We start from the raw sequence: 15,060 nt of genomic DNA, 5'->3' as shown, positions 1-15,060 counted from the left end.
TATTTCATCAAGTTATATAGTATTTAATTAAAAACATGTGATTACAAAAGAGTACAACTGGCACAGAGATCGGACTAAACGCAGCTGGCTGCTGGAACCACAGGCAACGTGAGAGGTGGGAGAAGGGGTGGGGACTGGGAGAAGCACACCCCCAGCCCCTGTGAGCATCAGCTATGTGACTTCTCAGAGGGGCTGCAGAACTGGGTGGGGTAAGGGACCTTCTGCTAAATTCCCTCAGAGCAGGAGAGCCTGAGCTGTGTCAGACAGAGGCCACACTGCCAGTTGACTCTATGGTGGGATTTAAGCAGCACATAGGACTCCTGCCCCAATGCCACCCACACTCATGCCTAAATGTCAACATAGTGGGGTCCTTTCTTTAGGCTTGAAATTGCCTCTTTCGTGGTCATTTCAGATTACAGGTCAGCCTTGGGTTGGTGAGAGACTCATTAAGTCTCCAGCGTATAGGAAAAGTTGCTCCTCTTAGCTCCCTTCTCATGGAGAATGCTGGCCGTGCGAGATGTCTAGAAACACAGACTTTTCTAAATTACTGGTTTTTGTCCAGGTGCGCCCGTTTAGAGGCTGGTTTAGGTGTGAAGCTGCCCCAGCTGCCCAGCTACAGGCTGAGCTGGCTTCCTAGTTTTGGAGCCTGGTGCTCTGCGTCCACCGCTGGAGGGCGCCGGGCCCAGGGCGAAGGACTTCCTGCCGCCCTGGCAGCCGCTGCTCAGCGGGAGGGGCGGGAGTGGAGAGCGTGGGCAGTGGCATTTAGGGGACTAGTAAGAGCTAACCCAGCCCCCATGGTTCTTGACCTTGGCTGCAGCTGCTGCCAGAATTGGAGACCGAGCTGACCGTGCTATGCATGACCCAGCGCCCTAGCATTAATTGAGGGGGTTGGTGACATTGGAACTCTGGGTAAACAGAGGGAGGCAGATTTCTGGGTCTGGTTTCCAGGATTCTGAAAATGAGAATCTGCTGAGAGAGTGGGGCAGTGGGCCTGGACATCCCTTCTTCCTGAACAGGAACGTCACCCCTCTGGCTTCTGCATCTTGGAGAACGGCAGCTTTTGGGGAGGAAATTGAGATGTCCAGGTTCTTTGGAGCCAGATGTAATTCCAGGAGCCAGGATGGAAGGTGGGAGCATCTAGGGATTAAGAACACTAGCTTTGTAGTCAGTCAGTCTGCCTTAGAATCACAGCCTTATACATTAGTGCCTGAATAATCTTGGGCTACTTATACAGCATAACCTGTTATACCTGTGCCTCAGTTTCTTCATCAGTAAAATGGGGGATTCCATACCTACCATAGTAGGTAGTTAGGAGAATAAAATGACATAAAAGCACTCAGCACACTGTGGGCATATTGGAAGTTTCCCACAAATGCTAGCTTCTCAGAGCATCAGGAGAGAGATGCTGTGGTTTGAAGAGGTGGGGTATAGAGGTCAGTGGTTAGACTGCCTGACTCAGGACCCTACCCACCACTGCCTGTGCCTCACTAGAGGACTAGAAGTCAAATTGCTGAACCTCTCCAGGCTTTAGTTTCCCTTTCCATACCACAGGAAGCCACCTTCTAGTGAGAAAGCAATAGACCTTAACAACAATACCAATGTGTAATTTGAGGGCTTTGGGGCATTAGCATTAACTAAATAGAGGCCTTGCTGAGACAACAACAGAGCCACCTGGCATGTGGAAATTTCTGGATTAGATCACAAGATCCTCCAGTGACAACCCAACCCAACATAATTTTCCACCATTGTCTTTAAAGTGCTAGAGGCTTGAGGGAGAAGTTTGTAAGTCTCCCTTCTGATTCTACCCCTGGCCTGCTTCATCTCAGGCTTCCCAAGATCCAATCCCTATATTATTTTTTAAATTAAAAATTAAATTAAATTAGTTTTTAAATTTTTCTGCAAACTTTTAAAATACACTTTTCTTTAAAAGGTGCAGCCTATTCTCCTCCCCCTTGAATGTGAGCCAGACTTCTCTCTAAAGAATAGAATGTGGTGGAAGTGAAGCCATGTGACTTCTGAGGCTAGATCATAAAAAGGATAGCCTCTGCCTGCATCTCTTTCTCCTGGGTCTCTCACCCTGGGGGAAGCCAGCGGCCATATCATGAGGACACTCAAGCATCCTCAGAAGAGGTCCACGAGGAGAGGAACTGGGTCTCCTTGCCAACAGCCAGCACCATCACACCCATACACCCATTGTATAAATAAACCACCTTGGAACTGGCTCCTCCGGTCCCAGTCAAGCCTTCAGATGACTGCAGCCCAGCCTACATCTGGATGCAATCTCTTGAGAGACCTCAAGCCAGAACCACCCTGCCAAGCCTCTGTTAGATTCCTGACCCTCACATACTGTGTTGGTTATCGTTTTTTTATTATGTATGTTTTTTTATTATTATGTTAAACTACTCAATTTGGGGGTAAATAGATATGTGGCAATAGACAATGAATACACTCCATCTCCTTGATGTATCTCCATCTCCCTGAAGTTAAATGTAGCTTGGATACCCTGCTTGCATCATCCTGGCCAGTCTGTCTGCTGTCCTGGGTGAAGGCAGCAGGGGATGCCAGGTCAGGAGCAGTACTCTGAGGACAAAGAACTTCAGCTCCTGGAGAAAAGTTGACCTGACCTTCTATCCTACAAAGGGCTCAGCAGAGAAGCTGCCAGTGGTGTCAGCAAGTGACTGCTACTTCTCAAAGAATGGGGAGGGTCCTGGGACCCTGAGCATAAAAGTAGAGCATCAAATGCAGGCCTCGTTTCCAGAGGGTCTCCAGCTGGATGACCACTCTGCCATCAACCACAGCTAGGATAAACGCGGGCACACCTGGCCCACTCCACTCCCATGCTTAGCAAACTCGCTTGTGCAGAATACAGGTGTTTTCAGTAAACGTAACCAGTAAGCTGAGTGCTCAGAGTCCTAACGACATGCATTAGCCCCTCTTTTTCCTCGCCTCTAGATGCTGGTGTTCGCCAAGCTTCTGTCTTCATTAGGAGTGAAGGAAGTGCAAGAGAGAACATTCCTGAAAAGTAGCACCTTTCATTTTTAAAAGTAATATATTGCATGTCAATATTAAGACTGATGAAAATCTGTTAAAAGATTTTACAATTGTTGCAAGAGAAAAAAAAATCAGCAGCAGTACTGTAAGATGTGGGGACACGGTTTTCAAAGGATGGCACCTTTTTCACATACTTGCCCTTCATCAACCAGAAATTGAATCCCTGCCCCTAGGCAGGCACTCTGTAATATTAGAACCTGAATACACCTCTTTCCTCATCTCTCTTCTCACTCCTGCCTGTGATACATAAGGGATCTTCAACTCCCCCATTGCTCCAAATACTACTTGTATTCTGATGACTTGCCAGAAAATAGCTCCAAGCTGAGCTCCTACTGAGGTTGAGATCCCTTGCATCTCTGATATGGCAGACAAGGCTAGTCACAATTTTGTCTGAGCCTCATCTCCTGTGACCTCACCCTAAACCCCTATGTTGGAGCCCAACTATTAGAGCTTATCTATTATTTCCTGTGGCAGTGACTGCAAATTACCAATCAAAACCCATCTCCATTCTTTCTTTCTAAGAGAATCTAGCTAAAAGACCATGATTCCAAGCCTTCATGCAACAGGAGGCCATGCAATTAAGTTCTGGCAGGGATGTCTAAACAGAAGTGAAATGTGAGACTTCTGAAAAGCTGTTTAAAGGAAACTGACTCAGCTGACTCAGCTGAGGGGAACAGCCTAGGTCCTTCTCTCCCTTTCTTATTTCTGCTGCCCAGAATTGGGATATGATGGCTGGAGGTCCTGCAGCCATTCTGGACCATGAGATGACCTTGAGAATGAAAGCCATGTGCTAAGGATGTGGAGCAGAAAAGCAGAATATTAAAAAAATACATGGCACCATTTTGCACCAGATTCTGTTCAAAACACATTTCCTTTATTAAATCACTTAATCCTTAGATCTATCCTCAAAGCAGTCCTCAAAGATAGATACTTTTATTATCCTCATTTTACAGGAAACAGAGAGGAAAGGTAACTTCCTCAAAATCTCATGGCCTGAGAAGGAACTAAAACTCAGGCCAGTGTGACTCTGGAGTCCTTGCTCTAAGCAGTCATCTTGCATTGCCTGGGTTCCTTATGACTCAGGAACTACCTACCACACGAGCCCCGGGCTGCCTAGCTCTGCACTTCTCTTATGTATGAAAGAAATAAACCTCTAGCTTGCTTAAGCCACTGCTATGTTGAGTTTTCTGTTGTTGGCTGCCAAGACTATGCCTACCTGATACATTCTCTAAATTGATTTTCATGCTTCCAGGCACTTGTTCAAAGTGTTCCTTCTGCCTGAAATGTCCTTTCCATTGTACACTCCTCTGTTAGCACACATCATACGCAGAACAACATCACAGCTATTTCTTTTTCTTTTCTTTCTTTTTTTTTTTTTGAGATGGAGTCTCGCTCTGTCGTCCAGGCTGGAGTACAGTGGCCAGATCTCAGCTCACTGCAAGCTCTGCCTTTCGGGTTCACGCCATTCTCCTGCCTCAGCCTCCCGAGTAGCTGGGACTATAGGCGCCCGCCACCTCGCCCGGCTAGTTTTTTTTATTTTTCTAGTACAGACGGAGTTTCACCGGGTTAGCCAGGATGGTCTCGATCTCCTGACCTTGTGATCCGCCCGTCTCGGCCTCCCAAAGTGCTGGGATTACAGGCTTGAGCCACCGCGCCCGGCCACAGCTATTTCTTTACCCATCTGTCTTCCAAGCTAGATGGTCACCATCCAGAATGGAGGGAACACTGCCTTATAGTCTGTTCTCATAAAATTTAACCTGGTCTGGCACATAATAAGTGCTCAATAAATGTTCCCTGAATTTAATTTAATTGGGGGGAAATGTCAGTCTTATACAAAAGCAGGATAAAGTGGTATGACATCATGTATGTTGGAGAATTATTCCCCCTCCCCTTTCTCCCAACCAGGGTTACCCCAAATCCTCTTACTTGTTTCTCGATCCTTCCACTAAGTTTGCTTTTTGTTCCACAGTGAAATGAAACTTACTTTTAATGAGCACTCTGTGTATTGTGGACATTTCACATGTGATTTCATTCTCTGCAACACTGAGAGGTTTTCTAGAAATGAGAAAACTGAGGCTTTCAGAGAGATCAGGTGATTCTCCCAGGATCACACAGCTGATAAGGGGCAGATTTAGGCGAACCCAGAACTATCTTATGCCATACACCCACATTATGATAGCTATTGTTTTAAAACACAGTGTATAGCATCAAGGGTACTAGTCTGGGATTCCATAACCCTAGTTTCTAGTCAAGCCTCTTAACTCTGGTTTGGTCTTAGTTTTCTCAGCTATAAATTATGGGGTGATCTCTGAGGACCCTTCCAGCTCTGGCAGTGCATGATTCTATGACTTAAAAACACACACTAAGTTTAAGTTATTTATTTATTTATTTATTTTGAGAGAGAGAGAGAGAGAGTCTCGCTCTGTCACCCAGGCTGAAGTGCAGTAGCGTGATCTTGGCTCACTGCAACCTCCACCTCCTGGGTTCAAGTGATTCTCCTGCCTCAGCCTCCGGAGTAGCTGGGATTACAGGCACATGCCACCATGCCCAGCTAGTTTTTTGTTTGTTTGTTTGTTTGTTTTAGTAGAGATGGGGTTTCACCATGTTTGCCAGGCTGGTCTCGAACTCCTGACCTCAAGTGATCAAGTGATCTGCCTGTCTTGGCCTCCCAAAGTGGGAATTACAGGCATGAGCCACCGCACCTGGCCAAAAGTCTCTTTTACGTAGGAAAGTTTTATATAGGAAATTCCAGAGGGCAAAACATAAACAAAGGTTGCAACTAGGGGGCTCTGAATATAGACACAAGCTTGGTGTTGATTCTGCTAGAAACTGACTCTGCTTGGCTGCCGGGATCGCAGAAGTCCATCAAGCACAACCCCTCTCCTCATATCATATCCGACATAGTCACCCATCTGAGCCAACAATAGGACAGCAAGAAGGCATTTTCTGGGAGAAGCCCGAGTGTGCAAATAGATCTCTTTCACCAGAATCCCTAGGTATGGGGGGGTTTGTCTAGAAGTAGTGGGCTCCTGTGGACCTGTGCATATTGATATTCACTTGTGGAGCTCCTGCTGCATCAAGAATTCCAGGGAGGGTGTCACCTTGGGAGTCTGGGAGAGGTGGAGTGAGTGTGAGCAAATATAGTGTGTGCTCTTGCAGGAAACAGAGTGCTGGAAAAATCCCTGAGGGGGTTCCAAGAGCCATAGAATGCTAAATGCAAACAGGCAGGCAGACAAGCAGGCCACTGCCTCTTTGCAATCCATGACTTTCCACAGGACATCCCTGTGCTCCTCCCCGGGCGTGGGGACCCCCTCAAACCCATGGCCCTTCTGCTGCAAGAGTCCTGAGCTCAAATCCAGCTTCGATGACACTGTCATGTGAATCTAAAATTCAAATTTGTCTCTCCAGATTGCTATTTATTATACAAACTGAACTAAATGAAGTGATGCTTCTACTCAAATACATCACCTCTAGTTTGCCACACATATCTGATAATAATCAATAGTGACATTGTACAGCCCTTTACAGCTCATAAATCACTCTCACATCCATTACCTCATTTGGGCCTCCCATCAGCTCTGAGTTGGAAGAATTACATTGAATCACATGAAATTGCTGACGTTCAGTTGGTTTTGACCGGCAAAAATGGCACTTTCATGTTTCAACGTAATATATGTGCTTTAGCTGTCTTTTCGCCGATGAGGAAACTGAGGCTTTTAATCGTGTATAACTTGTCCAAGGTTTTTAATAAGTGATACAAGTGGGACTGTGTCTCTAATTCTGATTCCAGACATCATTTATTCATCCCGTAAGAACTTATTGAGAGCCTGCTATGTGCCAGGCACTTGCTGGGAACTAAAGACACCAAGGGGGAAGAGTGTCCTTATGCTGACTGCCTGGGCATGTGCATAAAATTAGAGGGCTGTATAGGGAAAACAGCACTCGCTGGCAGCAATGGCACACAGTGTGCAGTCATTCTAGGCCAGGCCCACTTCTGCTTTTATATTTCTGCTTAGGTATTACTTACTTTAAAAATATATTATGTATATATAAAAAAATAAATACAGATATATTTTTTGAGATGCAGTATATATATTTATATATACATATATATTTTGAGATGAAATATATATGTATGTGTGCATATATACATATATATATATGGTTTTTTTTTTTTTAATTTTTGAGGTGGAGTCTTGCCCTGGCTGGAGTGGCATGATCTCGGCTGACTGCAACCTCTGCCTTCCAGGTTGAAGCTATTCTCCTACCTCAGCCTCCCGAGTACCTGGGACTACAGGCGAGTGCCACCATGCCTGGCTAATTTTTGTATTTTTAGTAGAGACAGGGTTTCATCATGTTGGCCAGGCTAGTCTCGAACTCCTGACCTCAGGTGATCCACCCGCCTCAGACTCCCAAAGTGCTGGGATTACAGGCGTGAGCCACCCCGCCTGGCCCTACTTAAATATTTATGTTGTATTATTTTAAAACCTAATTATTATTTTATTACTAATAATATTTATATGCTAATTAATCCTCACACCAACCTTGCCTACTCTATAGATGAGGAAATTGAGACACAGTAAAGTTATATAATATGTCCATGGTCACATGATTAGTAAGTAACCAAGCCAGGATTGAAGCCCAAGTAGTCTGGCTCTGGGGTGTACTACAGTAACCATCCTGCATCTATCTGCCTGGGCAAATCTGGGAAGAATTCTGGGAGGAGGTGACCTCTGAATTGAGACCTGGAGGACAAATAGGGCAGAGTCCATCTGGGCAGAGGAAAAAACATAGCCAAAGGTTCAGAAATCTGAAGAAAAAAAGGCATGCTTTTGGGAATCAGCCTGGAGCACAAAGTATTAGGGAAGGAAGTGGTAAGAGATGAGGTTGGCTAGATAGACAAGGGGCAGGTTTTCAAAAGGTTTTTATTTTATCCCATAAGCAATGAGGAGCCATTAAAATTCTTGTCAGGGGAGTGACAAGATTAGATTAGCCTGCTAGCAAGATCACTTAGAGGGCAGAGTGGGAGATGTATTGGAGGTGAGAGAAAGACTGTAAGTTATTGTAATTTGGGGGTATGAGTTCATCCACAGACCCCTTCTCTAAACCACCTTGCCCCTAATTCTCCTATCATGATTTCGCCCAGTCCCTGGCCATCTGCTCAATCACTAGCTGTTACTCATGAATCACATTAGACGCTTACCTCGGGCCATGTCTTTTTTTGAGAATAGTGGTCACACTGTACTGCTGGAAGGATGTGCCTCTCTGCTGTCCTTTGAGGCTGGTCCTGAGGGCAGGTCTAATGCCAGGGCAGTCCACTGCTCTGTGATGCCAGTACATTGTGCAGAGCCACCTGTAAATCAGGGTCCAGTTGTTCCTCCATAGTCAACAGGTCACAGGAGACTCCCCATGAAGCTACAGGTATGTGCGTGGAGTGGCAGTGTAACAGGAACATGGGTGTTGGGAGAGTGAAGCACATGTGACTCGCTCGTGCTGTCAGGACCTGCTTGACCCAGTTCCAAGTAAACTGTCCCCACCTGATGATGTGGTGGTTCTTGGCATGCCCTTCTTGGCTTGTTGATGAGATCATACTCAATTCTGGATGAGCCACTTGGGTTGCATGGTCACCAGGTGGACTGTGTTCAGTCTATGAGGTCTAGTAGAAAGTCAAGAGCTGTTTCTTACATGAATAATTACTGCAAAGAGATGATGTCCTTGTCCCAAAACTCCAGGGGTCCTCACTGTGATTCTCCCATTGGTACTTTCCAATGGCTCCATATGGAAGCCTGATCTGCCACAGACATTGATCATCACTGTATCTGCTGGGTCATGAGAGGCATGGGACAGAGCGACTTGCATGGCAACCTGGACGTGCGACAGAACCTTTTCTTGCTCTGGGCCCCTCTCAAAGCAGAAGCCATTGGTGCATTAATCTCAGTTATTCCCCATGGCTATGGAAGGGCTCCAGAGACTCCTACTTGGTCCTTCCTATGGAAATAGCCCTTACTTCATGGGTCAGAAGCCAGGGTGGGGAGTCTGCCAGTTGAGGTTATTTACTCTAGTAGTTTAGTCAGGAACTGAGAAAATAACTATGGGATGGCGTAAGTGCCCTACTGGGTCTACCATGACACAGACTCAGGTAGAAATCCATCTATCACCTGGCCTTCAAAAGCCTCATGCTAACCCATGGATAAAGGGTTCTGGGTCCCCAGGTTTGATGTTATACGAGATCCAGTGTCAATAATCCTTGAAAGGTCTGGGGTCATTCAGTTACCCTGATCAATACATAGTTACCCTGGTAAATGGCCACAGACCCCTTTAGGGGAGCTGGAAGAAGACTCACAATGCATTCCTGTGCTGTTATTGTGGCACCTTCCCTCCAGAGTACCTGGCCTTCCTGTTGCTAAAAACTCCATGTCCGTGAACTGAATCAGGGATGGAAAGAAGTGAGGAGCCATGATCCTCCATCATAGCTCAAATCAGGTCTCTATTTGCCAGTCCTGGAGTTTTGGGGAGTTAAACAATTAGATGAAGAGGAACAAGAAGGAAAAAGGCAGACATCTCCCTTGTTTGCTGGGTGAGGTTGCCGTCTTCTTTTGGTCTGCTGTTGCAGCTTCTCTGGTCAGTCCTCGAGCCCCTTCTGGGCAGGTATCAAATGCTGGGCATCTGCTCTGTATGTGAGCTCTTGGTGGACCCTGTGGGGACCCTGGACTGCTCATTTCCCTGACCCTAGAGATTTAACTTGGGCTCTCCTTGTTTCTCCATCACCTCTCAGCCCCCACTTAATGTCATCAACCCTGGGCTCCAGCTGCTAGCAATGAGGAGCTGCATTGCTTGATGGGCTGCAGTCCTCCTGTGTGATGTCACTGACCACTCAAGACCAGCTCCCTTACCCATCCGCTTTGTCCACCCAGTTATGGGGAAATCCCTGGATTGTTACCATGACAAGTGGTGGGAGGAGGCTGCTTTACTGCCCCTTCCCCCCACAACACACACATCTCACCTCATCATCTTTCTCCATGTCTCCTTTCCTTTGCTCAGGTCAGCTAAGCAGACATCCAGCCAGGACAGGAAACACCCATCTTCTCTGCTTCTGTCTCTACAAGGGATCCTCTTGAAGTACCCCTTCTCCTTTCCTCTCCCACAAGGGCATGAAGAGAGGGAATGGCTTCTTCTCGTGTACACTACACTCCCTACAGGCTAACATTGTGGGGATGTGGGGGTTGGGGGTGGTGGTACCCTGCAGTGTGCCCTTTATAGAGGCTATTGACTCTAAATTCAAAATGTGTGGCCAGGCACAGTGGCTCACACCAGTAATCCCAACACTTTGGGAGGCCAAGGTAGGTGGATCACTTAAGGCCAGGAGTTCAAGACCAGCCTGGCCAGCATGGTGAAACCCTGTCTCTACTAAAAAAAAAAAAATACACACACACACAAAAAAATTAGCTGGGCATGGTGGTGTGCACCTGTAGTCCCAGCTACTTGGGAGGCTGAGGGAGAAGAATTGCTTGAACCTGGCAGGCAGAGGTTGCAGTGAGCCAAGATTGTACCACTGCACTCCAGCCTGGGTGGCAGAGCAAGACTCCATCTAAAAAAAAAAAAAAAATAGCCTTGTCTGTTGGTGAGTGCCTGTAATCCCATCTACTTGGGAGGCTGAGGCACAAGAATTGTTTGAACCCAGGAGGCTGAGGTTGCTGTGAGCCAAGATGCCACTGCACTCCAGCCTGGGTGATGGAGTGAGACTCTGTCTCAAAAAAAAAAAAAAAAAAAAAATTAGGATGTATGTACTTAGCATCTGCTATTCTAAGCATTGACTTTAACTATAATTCCGACAGCAAGACATGTCCTGTTAGACATCCTGATGAACATGGGGAAAGTAAACTCTTCTGGGTTTTCTCAGAGGGAATAGGTGGGTTTCACATAAATCCATTTCTATCTTCTAAGTTCTATGCATTTCTTCCCTACATCCAAGGGATTTCTGGCTTCTCAACTCTATTTAGTGGGAATCAATGTGGAGCCTATGTTTCAGCTAACCAAACAGAATTAAAACCACTCCTAGCAACTTAGAACGTTCAATGTAGAATTTCTAGCAAATGTCCCTGAATCTTCAAATCTAGGTACTTCAATACTCTATTGTTCTCTCCTTGGTTTTATCTTTTTTATAATCTATTCCTACATGAATTTTCCAGATCTTTGATGATTCAAATTAATAATGTCATACAACACTTGTGTTGTGTATGTTTTCTCCTCCAGAGTTTAACTATGTAATTCACCACCACCACCACCACTGCGCCATGCTGGAATGTCTCTAATTATTTTTTCCAGTATGGAGATAAAAAGGGTAGTGGCTCCTCCCCTTGCAAGGTAGCTCCATAAGGTGGGTTCATATAAAGTTTCCAAGCAAGGCAGGGATAAGCTTCACTGGACAGAAGGGGAGGAGCTACTGCTTTTAGCAAGACAGATTCAGCTTGAGTGAGAAGCTCAAGGTACCACAAGCCCAGTCAAATCTTCCCATATATCCTTGTCGCAACTGTTGTGGTCCCCCTCTTTTCTGATCAATCATTTCTATCTTTCACATTAGAAATGTGGAGAAGCTGTGATTTTTAACTAGATTTATAATTTGACCACCTATAGGATCAAACTTTGGGACTGGTTTTGACTCAGTCCTGCAACTATGAGCTGTAAGACATCATTCTGAACTGAGTGTGGTGGTGCATGCCTGTAATCCCAGCTACTTGATAGGCGGGAGGATGCTTAAGGCCAGGAGTTCGAGACCAGCCTGAGCAACATAATTGTTACAGGATCTCTGGGGTGTTGATTTTTCTGGCTGGAAACCTCTGTGACCACAGCACTTTTGTTCAAGTTCTTGTCCGGCATCCAGGAAGAGTGAGGTACACAGACAAGTGAAGCCTGAAAAAGGCGAAGAGTTTTATTTAGTGTTAGAACAGCTCAGAGGAGTGGGTGGCTCCTCTCTGCAGGCAAGTCATTTGGATATCTCTGCAGGTCTCTGAAGCTCTCAGCAGAGAGGATAACTCCTCTCTGCCAGTTGGCCCATCCCATCCCATGCCATCCCATCCCATGCCATCGGATCCCATATATGTCTCTCTGCCCATCCCAGTCTCTCTGCCCTTTTCATCTTCTGACCATCCTCTGCCCTGCTCTGGCTGAGCCCAGGGCTTTTATGGACCTCAGAGGGGAGGAAGTGCGTGCGTGGTCCATGGGTGTCCAAGGGTGGCCCTGAAGAGGCACCACTCCAGTCGGCAGGACTGGCAGCCCGGCCCCCAGCCTTCAGGCCCTCCCTGACCCAAAGGTGGGGCCTTATTGGGGACCCGCCCCTTTCCCCCCCGCCCCTTCCCCCCCCCCCCCGCCCCCGGAATCAATCTGCCTTCCTCTGCCATTTATGGCCCACAGGCTCAGCCCTGACCCCCGGCTCCAAGATCGGAGCAGGCGCCGGGAGTGGAGAGGAGCCAGGCAGCAGGAGAAGACACCCCAGAACCTGCAGGGACAGGGGCTCTTCCTCGGTCCCCGGGGGTGCCGGCTGCAGGGACATCCGGCTCCTGAGCCTGGGAGGGCGGGGCAGTCGCACCAGGGAAGGCAGATCCTGCCTGCTCCCGGCGCTCCCCGAAGGGCACAGGGAGGCTGCCATTCACAGCTGCAGTTTGGGCGGCTATAGCCCGGCCCAGAAGGGTGAGGCTCCTGCCTGCTCCATAGAGCAGGAGGCTTGGGTCTGTAGCTGCGTGTTGGGCGCCTGCAGCAGCACCCGGAGAGCTCCTGACCCAGCTCAGAAGGGGCGGGGTTCCCACTGGCTCCATGGAGTTCGCAGCCCCAGCTGCGCCTCCCTGCTGCAGCCAGCGTGATGACAACAGCCTCTGCCATCATAGTAAGACCTCGTCTCTAAAAATAAATAAATATGAACCCCATTCAGTAGGTGTTAGAAAGTCCCTGGGTTTCTGCCTACGACCGGGGCTGAAATTCATGCGTTTGAGTTTTTCATTTTCTCCTTAAGCTTCCCAGAGCTGGAAGAAGCAACCCTACTGCCAACTCTCCATCTCCCACCCCCCACTTAGTCCTTTAACTCCTCTTCTCTTCACACACTTTCAGGCAGTAGCTTGGGCTCTCCTGAAAGAAGGCTGGAGACAGATTTGGCTGCAGGTCGTTTATCTGGGCTGTCTGTCAAAAAGCAGATGAGGGAGCAGGGAGAGGGAGACAGGAAAGGATGGAAAATTATTATAACAAAGGGAGCATGACTGAGCTCCTTAATGTGTGGGCTCATTCCCACTGGGGGTCTTCTGAAACACTTTGCAGAAGGTAACTCAGAATTGTCCTGGGAAGGAAAAGAATCGGAGCATTTATTCACCAGCTCCCATCCCACCTGGGTTGAGGTTTGCCTTCAAGGATGTTAAGTTTCCCCCAACTTGGGGGCTAGCTGCACTGATGCCCTCTGAAGGGTCTTTCCTGGCTTTGGAGAAAGACTTGCAGCAGGAAAGCAGAAAGAGAAACTGGCACATGCTTGAACAAGATCATCACAGCTGCACTGAAATCAGGAGAACAAGGGGGACATGGCGCAGACAACAAGACCATCTGCTATGGGACCTCCGTATCCTTGCCTGAAGTGGGTTTTTTAATCTGGGACTGCAGGTGGTAACTTTAGGAGCTGTTTTCGTCACTTGGGCCACAGGCTGCTAGAGTTCACGGCTGGGTTTTCACTGCATTCAGCTCCAACTAGGCAGATAGCAAGCCCCGACACCCCTCATTTCTCTCAAGGTCTGTTCCTGCCACCCCTTAAGACACCAATTTTTATATTTGTTCAGGTTCCTGATTGCAAACATCAGGACTGACTTAGACTGATGTAATCTGAAAAAGAGATTTATTGAAAAAGCACTGGGTAGCTCACAGAGTTGCTGAGATGACTAGAGTACCATGCTCAAATAACAGGCAGGAACGGGGGCAGCCTGACCTCTGGCAAGACAGCCCTCCACTCAGAAGGTACTGAGGGTCTTTCAGATACTGGCCTGGGGCTGTTCTGCTGAGATCTCGGTTGAACACATCCAGAAAGAGTAGATCAATCAAACAAACCATTGAGTAAGAGAACAGAGAATGTTACTGGTCTGGAGACCCCAGGGAAGGAGGGTGCCTGCTGAACAGGTGGGGAAAGGAGGCACTGGAAGCTGGAATTCCAGGCTGAGGTCAGCAGCAGGCCCTCTGCACTCACACCCAGGCACTCTTACCACTGCAGGGATTAGAGAGGGCTCCTCTTCCTTCTTGGACCTCAGGACATAGGCTTTAACTTCCCATCCTCTTATATACTTTTATTCTAAAAAAGGTTATTAGAATTAATAAGCTCAGTCATTCAGACTGTAAATCCACTTTGCTATGGGGAAAGAAAATCTTTAAAATATGTACACATTAGATCCTGTGGAGTAATTTACAGGTACACAGCCTGATCATTGAATCCAGGTTGGCAACCACCTAAGTCTGATTTTCGCCATTAGCTTCTAATGAATCCACCCTCTCGGAAGCCCCTCCTTCCCCACTAGTGGCACTCGAGTCTCATCTGCATGCCCAGTCCTGCCTCAATCTCACATGCATCCAGGCATCAGTCATAGCGAGTTTAAGGAGCCCTACCTGGTCCAGGAGATCAGTCACCCAGACCTGCCCTGACCTCATGACCTAGTTCTAGGGCCTTATGTCCAAGTTCCCACCAAACACCCCTACCTGGGCCTGAATATCTGCCTAGGAAACCTGGTAAGAACCCAGTTCCTCCAAGGCTGAGGCCTGGCCTTACTCTCATTCATCTTCCCAGAGTTCTTAATGCTATCATTCATCCCAGAAATCTTGTCGAGGGCCCAGCCTGCTGTCAGTTCCCATGGATGCTGACCACCTGCCCATTTGACTTTCCCTTGGTGCCTGAAACCTCACCATCCCAACCACACACAATGGTCAAGCACCGCTGGGACCCTCTCTTTTCCCCTTTGATAGGCCACCTATGCCCCCACACACACTCAGAGT

The sequence above is a fragment of the Macaca mulatta genome, chromosome 1, assembly GCF_049350105.2.
Source record: "Macaca mulatta isolate MMU2019108-1 chromosome 1, T2T-MMU8v2.0, whole genome shotgun sequence".
NCBI lineage: Eukaryota > Metazoa > Chordata > Mammalia > Primates > Cercopithecidae > Macaca > Macaca mulatta.
This window is presented reverse-complemented; position numbering follows the sequence as displayed.